The 16707-nt window shown below is 38.5% G+C and overlaps 1 protein-coding gene across 6 annotated transcripts in view; it reads left to right on the forward strand.

Moving 5' to 3' along the window:
• LOC106090482 (histone-lysine N-methyltransferase, H3 lysine-79 specific) overlaps positions 1–16707 on the forward strand; it is a 154576-nt gene that overhangs the window by 89451 nt on the left and 48418 nt on the right. For all 6 annotated transcript variants that reach the window (XM_013256683.2, XM_013256682.2, XM_013256686.2 and 3 more), the window contains exon 2: positions 151–289. The gene's annotated coding sequence lies outside the window, so the exon portion shown is untranslated. The remainder of the gene's footprint in view (positions 1–150; positions 290–16707) is intronic.

Raw genomic sequence — 16707 nt, forward strand, 5'->3', positions numbered from 1 at the left:
ATGTTCTGGATAGAATATCAGTACATAAAAAGGTACTGTACCGGTAAATTATCGATATCGTGCGATAACAGATAATAAGAAAACTATGCAATTGTTCTTTTATAATAAATTTTTATTAATTTCTTTTCTTTTTTATTTGTCTTGTTGCAGGATATCCAACCATATACGCCTTGAATTGTGGATTATTTTTTACAGCAACATCTATAGGAAATATAACCAACTTGGATAACAACATTTAATTTTGTAACACTCTAAATTCGGATTAACAGTCGATTAAATAACAAAAGAGGTAAGTACAAATAATATACACATTTTTTTTAAATGAACAGAAAAACTTAGAAAGCTTAGTCTCGATTTGCGCTTTGTAAAATTACTAACATTCGGACATTATCAATTGTGAGCGTTAGAGGACAAGAAAGAAAAACCTTTATTTCCAGCTAATCCCAATTTACACTTGTTATACATATGTTCTTGCAGCAATTCTCTGTTTACCGGAGATCGAGCGAGAGAGAGAGAGAGTGATAAAAGGAAAACCATTTCTTTCACATCTCTTCTATAAACTGTGAATAGCCGCAAGTGAAATTCACTAGTGTAAATCGGGACATAGTTATGTCTCCTACAAACAGAGATTTGTCGCAAGTAAAATTGTTTGGTGTAAAGCAAGACGATTTACACTTGTCATACACATGTTCTTGCAGCAATTCTCTGTTTACCGAAGAGCGAGTGTGAGAGAGTTTCTTCTATAAACTGAGAATAGCCGCAAGTGAAATTGCCTGATGTAAATCGGGACATAGTTATGTATCCTACAAATAGAGGTTTATCGCAAGTAAAATTGCTCGGTGTAAAGCAAGACTTAATCGGGTGGGGATCTAACTAAATGTTTACGAATAGAAAATTTGAAACTTTCATGCGAATCGAAATCCACTTTAAACCACTGGTAAAGTAAACAAAAATCGATTATAAAATACAAATTTGTTATACCGATTAAATTTTGCGGCGAGGGAAGGAATATTTTTTTAGCTTTAAAGCCTAGTTATAACATCATTCGCACGAAAATTGCCTATTATTTGTTGGCGAAATATGCTGCATTTAATTGCACGATAGAACAAAAACAAATGTCAAACAAAGCCACACAATAAAAGTAACTAAACAAGAGTTGCTAGGACTTAATTCGTGAGCATTTAATTACATTTCTAATTAAATGAAGCGAAATTTATATTGGCGCAGCGACATGTAGCAGGTATTTTGCACAAAGAATTTAGTACCACTTCTGCGGAATGTGTTCGCATTTTTTTCGACACCATTTTTTTATAATGCGTTTTGACAGTTGTTCGGGCGAAAAGTCGAAGTCAAAACTAGGTTTAAACAGAATGAGCGCGATGAGCTTTGTTTTCGAGTGTCGCGTTGCAAAAATGCAATTCTGTCCACAAATCCCACAAAACGAAACGGGGTAAAGTTGAAACATTTTCAATTTTGATGCTTGAGAGTGAGCCTCATTTAGTGCTGCCACATGTTTTTAACCGTCAAAGTCAAAAATTGTCAAACTTTTGAGTATTGATTTCTTGTATTTGTTTGAAGAGTTGCAATACGACGTTCCTCAACGCGTTCATTATGCTTTGACCTTAACTAACGCTAGTAAGAAAAATGTGTTGATTTTGAATTGTGTTGAATTAGAGCTACCGCAAAACCGTGACCCAGAGGCTGGAGTAAAATTTGAGGAATAAAAGAGAATCAACGACACTGGTGGGAAAAAAGTTATTTAATTATTGTAGCTTTTCCACTTTTTAATGGTTTCGAAATATACGAAAATTCATTTAAACTGATTTGTAATTTTATCACTTAAAAGAATTTGTATATTTTCTTAAATTTAACACACAAACATCTACAATTTTGTTAACATGTAACATTTTTTATGCGCCCGGTAGTCGAGTTGGTAGCGTGCTTGTATTACCAGTGCAGGGGTCGTTCTATTCCCGCCAGAAGCCTTGGTCTGTTGCTACTGTGGTATCACAATGGACTTAAAATTGTCTGAGTCTGTAAAGAACTGCCACTCTTACCTAACCTAGCCTAACATTTTTCATGTAAGCTTGCCATATTTTTAGTAATGTTCCCGGAAAATTATTGCCAACATAAGGAATTTTCATAAAAATGTGGCAACATTTTCAGGGAGAAATGTGCTGAGAGAGGAGAACATTTTGAGCGAAGCTGCCAAAAAAGAATAGAATCTATTGAAGCGTCATGACCCTGACTCTAGCCGCGGAGGTTTTTTGCTTTTGCATAGGCGGACATGCTAACCTCTGCGCTACAGTGGCCTCCGTCGACTCCTATGGGGACTGAATTCCAAGATGATGGCTATATACGCATCGTAGTTAGTGGGTCACATAGGCAGCCAAATGTGGGAAAACACTCCCGTACTACATTTATTGAATTAGAATTGGCACAATGGGTTATTAGAACAGTATTTTAAAAGATATTTTCATAACACAAAAATTAATGCATCCTAAAAATTTGAGAACAGGTCCAACGGACATTATGTCTTGAAATATGTGGGAATTTAAAGACGGTTATGAACATCAGGCCCAGGATTCATTCAACAAGGAAAAGTATTACCTAACATAAATTTTTTTTGAATTTTCGACAGTACTCCGTTTTTTGTCGCATTTTCAGTTCGCACATTTTGACATCCCGAATGTTCAAAGGACCTTACCGATTTTGTTTACAGAATGTGGCGTAACCATATATTAGAGAAGCCTGTATCAGGCCCATAGATAATGAGATGAAGCATCAGTCAGAATTCGCGGTTGAGAGGTTTAAGGCGATTCGGGAATGGATTAAAGGTAGAATCAGGTCGCACCATCGTCTTAGATATTTTAGAACGAATACTTGAGAAGATGGTTGGTTTCGAGTGTGAAACTCAAATAACAAGAATGCAGAATTGGGCAGGAGAAACTTTAGCTACATGAGATCTTCTATCGCCGGCTTAATCATAACGCGGTATTTCAGATATGGATCTGCATATGCATATTCCATTAAGGAACAGGGTCAATCTTCTCACATATCAATGAAAGCTGTCCGATTCATGTTTAAGCTCAATGATAAAGGACCTGCTTTTATAACCGGATTTAACATAATTAGCGATCCGACACTGAATGTATCCTGTGAGATACATCGCGCCTATGGAGGACGCAATTTTCATCCTATTGGGCTAAAATTTTGTACAATAATTTTCCGCATGACTTCCAACTATACTTGCAAAGTCACTTCACGTAACTTTTCAAGTTTGCAGAGTTGCCGAAGCCAAACCAAGTTTCTTCCCTTTTCTTTGTTTAGACGGCAATCCGATAGTTATTTTATTTTTGTTATAATTGTTTGTAATCTCTTGAAATTCTCATATGTAGTAGGTATGTATGTTTGGTTAGTTGAATATGACCTATTTTTGTACATACCACATGCTGCCCCAATCTAATGTGTACATTTGCTTAAAATATTAAAGTTGTCTTTAACGGAATTTAATACGGCTAATATGAAAATTCGGATGCATCGAGGAGGCCTTGAGGGGGCCCTTCTCCATGGTTAATATAATAATCCTCATCAAACTAAAAATAATAACATTAAATGCAAATATATCCATAAGAGTAAACCCCCTCTTGGTGACAGCTAAGACAACATATAGCTTAGATTTTCCTTTTTCCAATTGCAAACTATGGTTTCTGTCAATTTTGGTTTTAGTATAATTTTCTGACGAAGAGCTATTTATTTGCATCTAATGTCCCATGTGTTTTTTCTGACTTGAAGGGAAAAGAAAAATTATAAACAATCATTCAAAATATGCAACATACAGTGGCTCACATAAGTATTCGTTTTTTTTTTAAATATCAGTCAAATATATCAGATTTTTTTGTAACCCTATGAACATTTTTGTAAAAATATTTTAATCGAGGTGCGTATAAAGCATCGAACTATGCAAAAAAAGTATAATCATATCATAGCATAATTTCTAAGGATTAATATAAAAATAATAAAAATAAAAACTTTTACTCACAAAAGTATTCGTCGGTAAATTTATCACACTTGGTTTTCTGTATGAAACTCCCTATTTGTACAGATGACCTCTAATTGTCTTGGTATCAACTCTTCCAATTGTCGACACATTTCTGGAGTGATTTTTGTCTCATTCTTCCTGCAGCACTTGTTTAATGGTTGACCTAAATGAAATTCGGACTTGTCCAATACGGGATTTGGAATGTAACCAAAGATGGCTAACTGTTGCTCTTCCTTTATTTATTTTCAGTGATTCCCCCGGCATTCTCAAATTATTTTTATTTTTTGCATCTTTTCTCTATACTACATAACGCATCTCAATAAAACTAATTTTACAAAAATGTTTATAGGGCTAGAAATAATCTAATGTAGCTACTGGTATTTGAAAAAATAGACGAATACTTTTGTGAGATACTGTACGCATGTACATACCTAAATAATAATAAAAACAAAAATGCTACACTGCTAATCTACGTACTCGATGATGATTGCTGCGAACTAACAACGCCCAATTTCAATTGTCAATATCCTCTCCTCTGTACTTACTTTGATTCTAAGTTAATCCTGTGTGTTTTTGTGGAAGTCTAATCAATTCTAGTAGCAACAGGAATAGAGTATAGCTAACAATTTCCATTAATATGCAAATGTAGGACCCACTGTCGTAGTTATATTGAATGATGATTTTGTGTTGGCAGCAGAGCAAGCGCCCAAATGATAATGGGGAAAATTTCGTTGTCACATAACATAGATATGTATAGGTACTCACACCCAAAAAAACCCCTCTGCTCACTTACTCACTCTTTCGTTCATATTTATGTACCTACACCAAGTATTTACATTCAGCAAGGCACCAACAACTACAAAAATCTAAAAGAAAGACTTGAAAAACATTTTCGGCCTTGTGCTAAAAAAAGAAACACAAAACACACCCGAGATCTAAACTAAGCTACATACATACTGCGAAAACACGGCACACAAAAAAAATCTGCAACTATAGCTACAACATGACTGTGGGGATTTTAATACGATTGTTGTTGTAGTTGCTATCGCTGCTACTGCTACTACTGTCATTTAATATAGACTTGCCTACCCTCTTCTTCATTTCAATTCTAACGGTGCCTTCTCATCATAAGCTTAGTTGGTTTTTTTTATTTTGTTTATTTCATTGCGTGTGTCATTTTCACGTCTTCTCCTCTCGCTTGTGCTAGGGTTTTCTATTATAATGTGTGTGTGTGAGTCTGATGTGGGTTGATCTATGTATGTATGCTATGGGAAAACCTAAAAAGGCAACAGTGAAGAATGCGACAAGCCCACCAAACTTGATGTAAAAAATAGTCAAAACAACCAAATGTACACAAGTACGTATATACATACTTATCAAATGTATGCAAATAAAAATGTGTAGATATGTACGATGAAAAATCGATAAAAACAATTAATGCGAAAGCTCCCTTAGTGCTCGCATGCATGCCAAATATAATATTTTGTTCATACACATACAGCGAAGAGTTGTGTGTAGCGTTCATCCATTCATTCAGACGCTTAATGTAAACGTCATCATTACATATGCCGACTTCGTCACGTAGTCTCAAATCTCATCAAGTGAACAGGGTTGCCACTTAGCTGTGGATAAATCATGTTATAAGTGCGATACGCACAATATGGTCAGCCAATTCGTTCATAAAAGTAAAGAAATAAGCTGTTTTCACACAATTTCGCTTGATAAAAAAGTCGGATTGGAAAAAGTTTAGGCACGCATTCAACAGGGCTATGCATGTTCGATCTGGTATAAATCTGCTTGCTTAAGACCCAACCCAAACTATTGTATACTGGGGGTGCTTAACCCACCCCAAGAGGCCTTTATACTCTTGTGGTTCCATTACACACAGATCTCCAAATTTGACATCTTAGGCTCTTGGAAGCCGAAATTATTCTGCGAATTGGCTGAAATTTTGCACATTTTGTCTTACTTCCACTTTGACCATGCGCAGTATGATTGAAATCGGTCTATAACCTAATATAGCTCCCATATAAACCGATCTCCCGATTAATTTTCTTTCTTCCCTACTATTTTGCCTGATTTGGCGGAAATTCGGCATAAAGTACACGGACGCCCTTCAACTTAATTTTAATTTTTAGAAATTTGTAACGAATCCATGGTGGTAAGTTTCGGCTCGGTCGAACTTAGCACATTTTTGATTGTTAAGTTTACAAAGGTGAATTATATACAATATATCTCACTTCTATAGGCTACATTCGGAGCCTCAGTGAATGTTTTAGCGATGTCAACTCTTCCCAATCACGCCAAAAACCTGCAGAAATCCGCCTCCGCCTACTTGAAAAAATTGTTGTCCTAATTTTAAAGATTCGAGCCAAAGATTAGCAAACTTAATTTAAAGATGTTCCAATTGCCAACTTTTTAAGGAAACATTCCCTTTGGTGAAAAATATATTTCGTAATATTAAAGATTTTTTATTTTAAATGATAGTTAGCCCTTCCCACCGTTTGAAATCTTCTTTCCATCGTCTAACCAGTCTCGACCTCACTTCCTTTTGGCTAAGTACTTGCTAAGTACTTGCTAAGACGTCCACAAACTAGTACTGGCTTGACCCCAGTTCGAATATATTTGGAAGCCCCTAACTTCTAACCTTGACACCGCGTGACACTTACATTAGAGGAATAATTTTATGGTAGATTATCAATCTAGCATGAGAGGCTTGAAGAAAATCCCATGTTGAAAATCTCTGATTCCCTCCTGCCAACGTCGGGTTTAATTTGGGGAGCCTGTGAACGCTTCAAAATTATGTGTGCCAAAAGTCAATCGTTTTTCTATCGTTGGCTATCATAATCAAAATGTCTACATAAATATTTTGGTATTATCTTAAAATCCCAATGACAACTGTGAACATATTGTGCGCTGTAATTTTCTAACTGTTATACCATATAATGTTGCCGTGTTACCCAAAGAACAGCAACTAATCTCTTCCCCACCCCCTCACTCAAAGCACTCAACACAAGATACAAGTATTTCTCTTGTGTTTTATCACTCTCTCTCTCTCTCTCTGCTACTGCTTTGAAAGGCAGAGAGCACGTAAATAAATTTTCACGTGTTTAGTAGATGTATGCGAGTGTGTTAGTTTGTGAAATTGTTTATTTCCATTACGCCAGCCTACGTCGCAGTCACTGTTAAAGTTTCTGCTTAGCTGCTGCCACCATCATAATCGCCGTCCTTGTTTTTGGGTTGGGGGTGGGTGGTACTGTGCATCGTTATTGCTGTTAACGGCAACGTCGTCGTCGACAATGACGTTCATCAGTACAGTGATGATGATTATTATGCTGCAAGATATGACGATGGGATAGAACGTGAATTTACCATTTATGGTCTGTGGCAATGGGTGAGTTGGGTGCATTTTTTCTTTATTGCCATTCATGGGGTTGGTGGTAGCGGTGGTTTTTGCTTATATATATTTTGTATTTGGCCAGATTATGTGTATGTGTGTGTGTGTGCGTCAATGTGTACAATGCCGACACAGCACGTTTGTTGGGTGGCTGAAAATGGGTTTGGGTATTGGGGGATTTCATTTTCATCTTTCGTTTTTCTATTTCGTATACACATGTAGTTTTATGTATGCATACATACATAGTACATTCCTTCTCCACTCCGTGCACCACTCTTTTTCAATTTGAGCTCAAACTTTAATTTTTTTTATTAAATTTAAGTATGGATTCATGTTTGTTTTTCTCGCTCTCTCTTTCACTCTGTCTCTCATTTTCTGTCTCTTCTTGTAATCTCGTTTTCGTTATTGGCATTGCCAGTGTGGTTTTTGTTGCTGTTTTTGGTGTTGCCGGGTAGCATGCCAGCCAGAAACATACGTAAATGCCATAAAGCTTCTGTAGCTTTAAGAATTTAAGGTCGTTTGAAAAATTACCTAAATTTAATTGAACTTAAAGAGGGTTGTTTTGTGTGTGTATTCTTCATTTATTCAAAATTCACCAAGTTTCATGACCTGTACTAGGACAAATTTCAATTTTGTTAATTTTCTTTTGGTGGGGAAGATACGAAAGCATGTTTGAAGAGAAATTAAAATTGAAAGTTAATATTTTGGATGTTGGGCTAAGATTTTAATGGGAAATGTAAGAGGATCTTAAATAGAAGAAACTGAATGCGATTAAATGGATACAAATAAAAAAATTACAGAAATGTTTCTTTTTACAAAATTTAACAATATTTTCATTGTTTAATTAAGCTTCGGTTTCGTGGGTCCTATACCCAACAGAGACTTATGATCTGTCGCTACTGTAGTTTCAAAATGGACAAATTTGTCAAAACTACAGCAGAGTAGGTAACACGTCTGGTTTTTCAGTGCGTGTATCATGAGTCGTTGTTTTCAAAATGGACTATGCGTCGATATAAAAATTGACTAAGCGAGTCTGATTGCAAACGGCCACTCTAACTTAACAATGACCAAACTTAACTAGAATCATTGACTTGTGTATATGAAATTCCTACAGTTCCTACCTACTTCTATTACTATTACTTCTCATATGTAGGTAAATTAACTTTTAATAAAAAAATGTTTTTTTAACAACATCTGTGGTTTTGAATAAACATTTATAGCCAAATGAAATGAGCAACTCCCTTCTGTTTTCTTCTTTTTACCAGTTTCGATTTATTTGTCATCGACTAGGACGGTGTTACCACAAATTCCTTAATACATAAAACCTATTCGATCATTCTGCATTCTGCGTTAAGCCTTACTTTAGGCTTTGCATTGTTACTCACAACTTAGCGGTAGATGGTAATCCACATTAAATGCGTGTTACCATCTCCGGTAATCGTCATTAAAAGTATTTACCATCTCTGGAAAATAATTTAATAATTTTCTGCCTAAAATAATACATAACTTCCTGATACACTGAATATGTACAATAAGATGATCAGAGCGGCAAAACGTTCTTCCTGGAAGCTTTTTGTGAATAGGTCTATAGCTTTAATGCAGAAATGATGCGGCAAGTGACAGCATGTAGGAAAGATGATGAGACGTTGGAGCATTTCCTATGTCATTGCCCGGCTTTCGCGGCTAACAGACACCGGCACTTAGGTGGGGACACAATACCATCTCTGGAAAATAATTTAATAATTTTCAGCCCAAAACAATACATAAATTCCTAAAACACTGAATATGTACAATAAGATGATCAGAGCGGCAAAACATTCTTCCTGGAAGCGTTTTTGCGAATAGGTCTATAGCTTTAATGCAGAAATGGTGCGGCAAGTGACAGCATATAGGAAAGATGATGAGACGTTGGAGCATTTCCTATGTCATTGCCCGGCTTTCGCGGCTAACAGACACCGGCACCTAGGTGGGGACCCAATACCAGACATGAACCAATTTAGTGACGTGGTATGGACAACAACAATTGCAAATTTGCATATTTTGCCCATGAACATTCCACTAAGGAACAGGGGCAAACTTCTCACGTATCAATGAGTGCAGTGCGATTTAAGTTTTAAACTCAATGATAAGAGGCCTCCTTTTTATAGCCGAGGCCGAACGGCGTGCCGCAGTGCGACACCTCTTTGGAGAGAAGTTTTACATGACATAGTAGCTCACAAATGTTGCCATCATTAGGAGGGGAAAACCACCGCTTAAAAGTTTTTCTGATGGTTTACCTAAGATTCGAACTCAGGTTCAGCGTCATAGGCGGACATGCTAACCTCTGCGCTACGTTGGCCTCCCAACAACAATTAGGGATTTTGTTAAGTTAGGTTGAAAATAGGGATATTAATCCGCCCCATGCAGCTAAGTACATACACCTAAGCCTGTAATCGGTTTGTTGTGTGATCGGTTTATATGGCGGCTGTATCAGGTTATGAACCGATTTGAACCATGCTTAGCATAGTTGTTGGAAGTGATACCAAAACGCCACGTGAACCGATTTGGCCCATTTACAAACCCAACCGACCTACACAAATAGAAAGTATTTGTGCAAAATTTCAAGCGCCTAGCTTTACACCTTCGAAAGTTAGAGTGCTTTCGACAGATCCACTTTAAATGACATAACGATCAAGAATATATATACCTTATTGGGTCTGAGGCGCATATTTCGAGGTGTTACTAACAGAATGACGAAATAAGTATAGCCCCATCCTATGGTGTAGGGTATAAAAACACATGTTCCGCACTTCATTTCTTCCACACAGTGGCTGCCCAATTATCAAGACGCCAATCCGATGGCGTTTAGGCCATTTTACAAGGCAAGGTAAGGTCTAAAAAATATGCCAGTGTGGATGCGCATTGTAAGACAATGAGCTAAATTACGGGCAGACTGCATTCGTGCAGATTGTAACCGTTTTTTTTTTTTAGACCGACTCAGAGGAACAGTCAAGGCAAAAGGTGGTCATATCGCCCAAAAGTGAATTAATTCTACAATTAAGATTACTTTCACATATTATTTTGTCATTTGTATCAATTAAAAAATATTTTCTTTTAAATTGTTAAATTAATAATCAAGCTCAACACGAGAAAATATGATCGTTTGAATTGGTAACACTTCGTGCCAGTGCACCTGTAGTTATGTCGTTAATATTACGTAAGGCCCTGTTTACTTTATTAGCGAAAAGCTTTTTATTAGCTTTCTGACCATCACATACGAGTTTATGAACTCTTCACTAGACCCTCTGTAAACAGGTCGGGGAATCCCTGTTCGTCCCCTCGCGGAAAATGGGAAATTATCATGTCTTTTTAAGATGTCCTCCTTTGTCTCTGTGTTGCCAAATTCTTGATTTGGATATTAGTTTCCGAGAGAAACTTTTTCATCCCAGCAACATCAATAACGCTGATGACTTATCTTATATTCTCTAAGTCTACTGTAGATTTCTTATGACGCGATATATTATAAATCCTGCGATCCTCTTACCCAATGTTACAAATCTCCCTGTTATCCAGGTTTTCTCATCCGCTCATCTCATGGGGCGAACAACCCTGCGAATTACCGGCCAATTGCGATATGCTCCGCGCTCTCCAAGGTTAAGGAGAGTATGGTTAACCATCATCTTGTCAGGTACTTAGAGAGACCTAATGGCATTTTTGTCGGAACGATGGAGTCGCTCTATCCACCAGTTTGGTGAGATTAAGGTTGTGGCTTTGGATATCTCCAAGGCATTTGATAGGGTCTGGCACGGTGCACTTTTATCAAAGCTTGTCGCTTTTAGCTTCGGTACTAACTTCGTTCGATTTATATCGAGCTTTCTCAGAGATTGCACTTTACGAGTTGTTGTAGATGGGTTCTCATCAGATGAGTATACATTGATTGCAGGTGTGCCACAAGACTCTGTCCTTTCCCCTTCCCTTTTTCTTACTTTCATTGACGATCTTTTGGGTCAGACTTCGAATCCAGTCTACTCATTTGCCGATGATAGTAGTCTGTGTCATTCATATTCTTTCGGCCATGGGCCCAGTCTTCAAGAAATTGTGGACAGGAGGCGCATGTGGATGAGACGCTCTCCCAGAATTTGTTGGTCGTTTCCGAGTGGGGTAGAATGAACAGAGTAGACTTTAACGCACAGAAGACGCAGCGCTGTTTCTTGTCTCATAAGCGATTCACTGACCCACTTCAATCGTCGATATCTATCGACGGTATAGATATTGAACAGTCAGTTCCAGGGATATTCGTCTTCTTATCCCTGACGTTAGGGTGTTCACCAGGAATACAAGACTTGCCAGGAACTCACACCCGTTTGTAATTGATTGGCCAGTCGACCGAACCATGCATTACCGAGAAAATTCATTTTTCGCTCGAACCATGTGGAATCGACTTCCGGCTAATGTCTTTCCCACTAACAATGACGTTCAGAAATTAAAGACTAATATCAATAAAAACTACTCCCTCTTTCCCCCCTCCAACCCTTAACTTTTCTAATTGCCAACGCAACTGCTGATATAGACGACATCCCCTGTGTGTTGGTTACGTGAAAAAAAATTTCGGCTTTTACGTGTGCATATAAAAAGTGCCATGCCATAAGAGAACTACATGCCGTGTAATAGCAGCTTAACTTACATTTTCTTAATTTTGCTACCATATTTTCTATGGCAGATCCTCCTATTTCTTAAATATGTAAAACATTATTTCTTTTCTTCACAATGACATTTCTCATAAAATGCTGCTGCTACTTGACACATTAAACGGAAGTGCCCTGTTTCGAAACGGAAAAATGAGGTTATAAACACCCAATAAAAATTGACAATGAACGTAGATAACACACAGCATTTGCTTTATCAATATATTATTGATTCGTGCTAGCCCCCACTTAAACTCTTTGATCTCAAAATAAAACAATAAGAATTGCTGTTAATAAAAACGGTAGTATTCAAAGCAGCACATACCTACTTTAAGCATTACCAAAGAAGAAAACAAGGGGAAACTGCACCTTTTTCTCATTTTGCTGCTGCTGCGGCGCAAACACCTGTCAGAGTAGATTATACTGCGAAAACAAGAAAAAAAATAAATACCGAAAGCAACAGTTTAATAGGCTTGTTTATGGCTTCCCATAAAAAATCGAAGGGGGAAGTCCATCATCTTTTATGCTTGCAAGAAACGAAGATCACGAGCCATACAACCTACATTAAAATGATGATGGTCCTCCTGTTCATTTTATTGTATGTATCAACACTACCATGGCTTTGCCGATCCATCTGAGAGTAGTCCTGCCTGCAATGCAATGTTTAAGCAAGGGAAATAAATTTTTTTTTCTTCACTATTCCAACATCTTTTCACCGGTTGTTGCTGTTTATCGTTTTGGTACGTGCGCCTTCAACAACATGCACTTGTGGTGATGTTGAAATTACAGATCGATGTCTTAAGGTCAACGACGTCGTCTCCTACTTTTCGATAAAATAAGAGCTACAAAAAAAAAAAACAATAAGAAATATACATATGTATGTCTCATGTTTATTTCCAAACACAGCATTATAGTAATAATTGTATTATATGATGTATTCTTTTTTTATTGTTTTTGCTTTTCGATTATTGTGTTGGCCACAGAAAAACAAAACATCTGTCATCTGTTGTTTCATGAAGAGAGATAATTTCATGTGAAAATTTTCAATAAAATGTAAATGACAACAAACAAGCATGCTGGTGATAAGTGTCACTGAATATGACACAATGGGAAAACATTGGATACAGTGGGCTCCTGCAGCATTGACCTAAAATTTAAGCGAGCAGAGAGAACTTTCACATATCCTATGCCAGGATGATCTCGAAGAATTTTAGGTAAGATAAGTCCCTAACTGGCTATGAATGAATGAATTCGTTAAAAATAATGCGTTCAAATGCATTGATGTAAACAGAGAGTCGAAGCTTGTACCATCACTGCTATATATCAGCTGATGTATGGCCTAGAACAACTGACTTGGAGGAACCAATCGAACCAAAGTCGTTCAGATAGTTGAATGTCATACAATAGGAATTTATTTGACTTTAATTGGCTATGGCAGAACATATGTTCCACTAGCCGAACGGAGAATAGCGTTCCAAGCGCATCGATCCAATGCGCTCATTCTAAAATCTCTGACACCAAGTTTCGAGGTGTCTCCCACCATTAGATCTTCCATCGGGCTTTTGGTCTTCCCTGTTTGCGTGTACCACCGTGTTTGCTTTCAAAAGACTTGCTGGAGCTTCTTCATCCGTTCTGACAATATGACCTAGCTAACTATGTTATCGTCATCGTGCAGCTCGTGGTTCATGCGTCGCCTATATTCTCCATTAACGCAAACTCATGCAAATACTCCAAGCACTGCCTCATCTGCTTCCACAAGTATCCATGCCTCAGAACCATAAAACAACACGGGTAGTATCAGTGTGCCATATCTACTCACATCTGCATCTCGTATAATCTTCTCCAGCAGGATATTGGTATTAAATGGTTCGGAGAGATTTGGTATTAAATGGTTCGGAGAGATTCTTTACTATTCTTATTGAGGAACGCGTATCAGCAAGTGTCATCCTGCAGAGTCTTATTAATTTTGCAGGGATACCAAACTCAGACATGGCTTGAAATACCTTTGAACGTAAAGGAGTATCGAAGACGGCTTTGTAGTCAACAAAGAGGTGGTAGGTGTTGATTTGTCCTTCTCGGGTCTTTTCCAGGATTTGGCGCAGTGTGAATATCTGGTCTAGGGTGGATTTACCTGGTCTAAAGCCGCATTGATAGGGCCCAATTATCTCATTGACTTTAGGTTTTAATCTTTCACACAGTACGCTCGAGAGTATCTTGTATGCGATGGGGAGGAGACTTATTCCTCTGTAGTTGGCACATTCAGTCTTGTCTCCTTTCTTGTGTACGGGACATAGTATGCTGAGGTTCCAATCATCGGGTATGCGTTCTTCTGGCCAGATTGCGCAGATAAGCTGATGCATACCCTTATCAGCGTGCGCCTCCGGTCTTAAATAGTTCAGCGGGCCCCCGGTGGGCTCCTGGTGTCTTGTTGTTCTTTAGTCGGGTCACTGCAACTTGGACCTCATTCTGACTAGGAGGTAAACATTCCACACCATCATCATTTATTGGTTCAGCGGTATCCTCTTCGCCGCCAACGTCGTACTATAGCAGATGGGTAAAATGTTCTTTCCATATCCTCAGCATGTTATCTGTTTCAGTTACCAGATTTCCTTCTTTGTCTCTGCAGGAGGATGTGCCTGTACCAAAGCCATCGGTTTGATGTTTAATTCTTTGGTAGAATTTCCGGACTTCATTCTGACTCCTGTACATCTCAATTCGCTCGCACTCACGTCTTTCCATTTCTTTTTTCTTTCTGCGGAATAGACGTTTCTCCTCTCTCCTCCCCGATACCTCTCCATCATCTGGCGCGTTGCTACTGATTGCAGGGTTGCTTTATATGCCGCATTCTTGCCTTCAGTAGCATCTCGATAGTATTGGTCGTACCATGGGTTTCTTGGAGGAGGCTTCCGGTACCCAAGTACGGATTTCGCGGCATTTTCCATGGAGTGGGCAATAGTTTGCCACTGCGCCATTATATTATCGGAACAAGGAGTGCTGTTGGGTCAGTCGAGTGGAGTATGCCGCTACCATTTGTTGTATTTGCAGCTTTTCAATGTCCAGCTTCCGTGCAGTGTCAGATCGTACTTTCCTCGCCACGTTCAAACGGGTGCGAACCTTTGCTGCAACGAGGTAATGATCCGAATCTATATTCGCTCCACGGATCGATCGTACTTCTAACACGCTGGATGAATGCCTTCCATCTATCACAACGTGATCAATTTCGTTTCTCGTGTTTTGAACGGGTGACAACCGTGTGGCTTTGTGAATATTTTTATGTTGAAATCTGGTGCTACTAACTACCATGTTTTTTGCCGCGGCGAAATCTATCAGCCTCAACCCATTACTGGACGTTATCTCGTGGAGGCTAAACTTTCCGTTGGACCAAAGATGTCTTCCTTCCCTATTTTCGCATTAAATTCTCCCAGAACGAATTTAATATCAAAGGCGAGGCAGCGGTCATATTCTCTCTCTAGGCGCTTGTAGAAAGTATCCTTGGTCTGCTCGTCTTTGTCTTCCGTCGGGGCATGGGCACAAATAAGGCTGATGTTGAAGAATTGGGCTTTTATGCGGATTGTGGCTGGCCCTCATCCACTGGAGTAAAGTTGGAGACAAGGTGTTACAGTCTCTGACTAACCACAAATCCACAACCAAAGTCATGCCTTGTGTTATTGCAGCTATAGTATAGTTCGTCACCGTTTGGTGTTGTAGTGACGCCATTCCCAGTCCATCGCACTTGCTGTAAGGCGGTAATATCTGCCTTGTACTTCTCTAATACATCCGCCAGCGCGTATACTGCATCTTCTCTATAAAGAGTGCGGAAATTCCCGGTGCAGATCCTCAAATCATGGTCCTTTTTTCGTTTGCGTGGGTCGTCAACGTTGGGAGGGTCCATTTTTACTATTCCTTTGTTTCTCGTAGTAGTTCTCATAGTTTTCCGGCGATAACTCGCCTTGTCATCTCGAGTATCATTGGCACTCAATATTTAATTTAGAGTCAGTGCCACCTAACTGAGACTCCTCTCGAATATCGCTGACCGCCCGCGGCCACTTAAAAACAGTGCTTTCCACCATCCGCAACCTGTGCACGCAACCTTAGCCCGGTAGTTTTCAGCTAAGCTTGCCGTGGTAACGATGGACACCACACAAGTTGGAGCTCAAAATTCCAGCCTGTGTGGTGCTCATAGTTATTCCGTGTCGGCCGGGAATTTATATAAGAATGTTTTCAAGTACTGTTGTACCTTGTGTTTGTTTAAAGTTTATTCTTTTAATACTTTTTCCCTTACGACTTTCGTTCAATTGGTATATCAATATCAGCTGATATTTAGCCCAGAATAACTGCCATGGGAGATTCAAACGAACGCAAGTAGTTCAGATAGTTGGCTTTGATAGAATTGAAACGAGTGTGAAATCCCTTTAAGAACTGCCGGATGATACAAGTTTTATTCTTTTTAGACATTCTCTCTTACGTCCTTCATTCACCTGCTATATCAATATCAGCTGACAAATACATGTCGTGCAATAGCATCTTTAGCTATATCCGCACAGATATATTAGGAATATGCTCAAATAACTATAACTCTTGTTAGGGGATGAGTGTATAATAAG

This window comes from Stomoxys calcitrans, chromosome 2 (assembly GCF_963082655.1).
Source record: "Stomoxys calcitrans chromosome 2, idStoCalc2.1, whole genome shotgun sequence".
NCBI classification, from domain to species: domain Eukaryota; kingdom Metazoa; phylum Arthropoda; class Insecta; order Diptera; family Muscidae; genus Stomoxys; species Stomoxys calcitrans.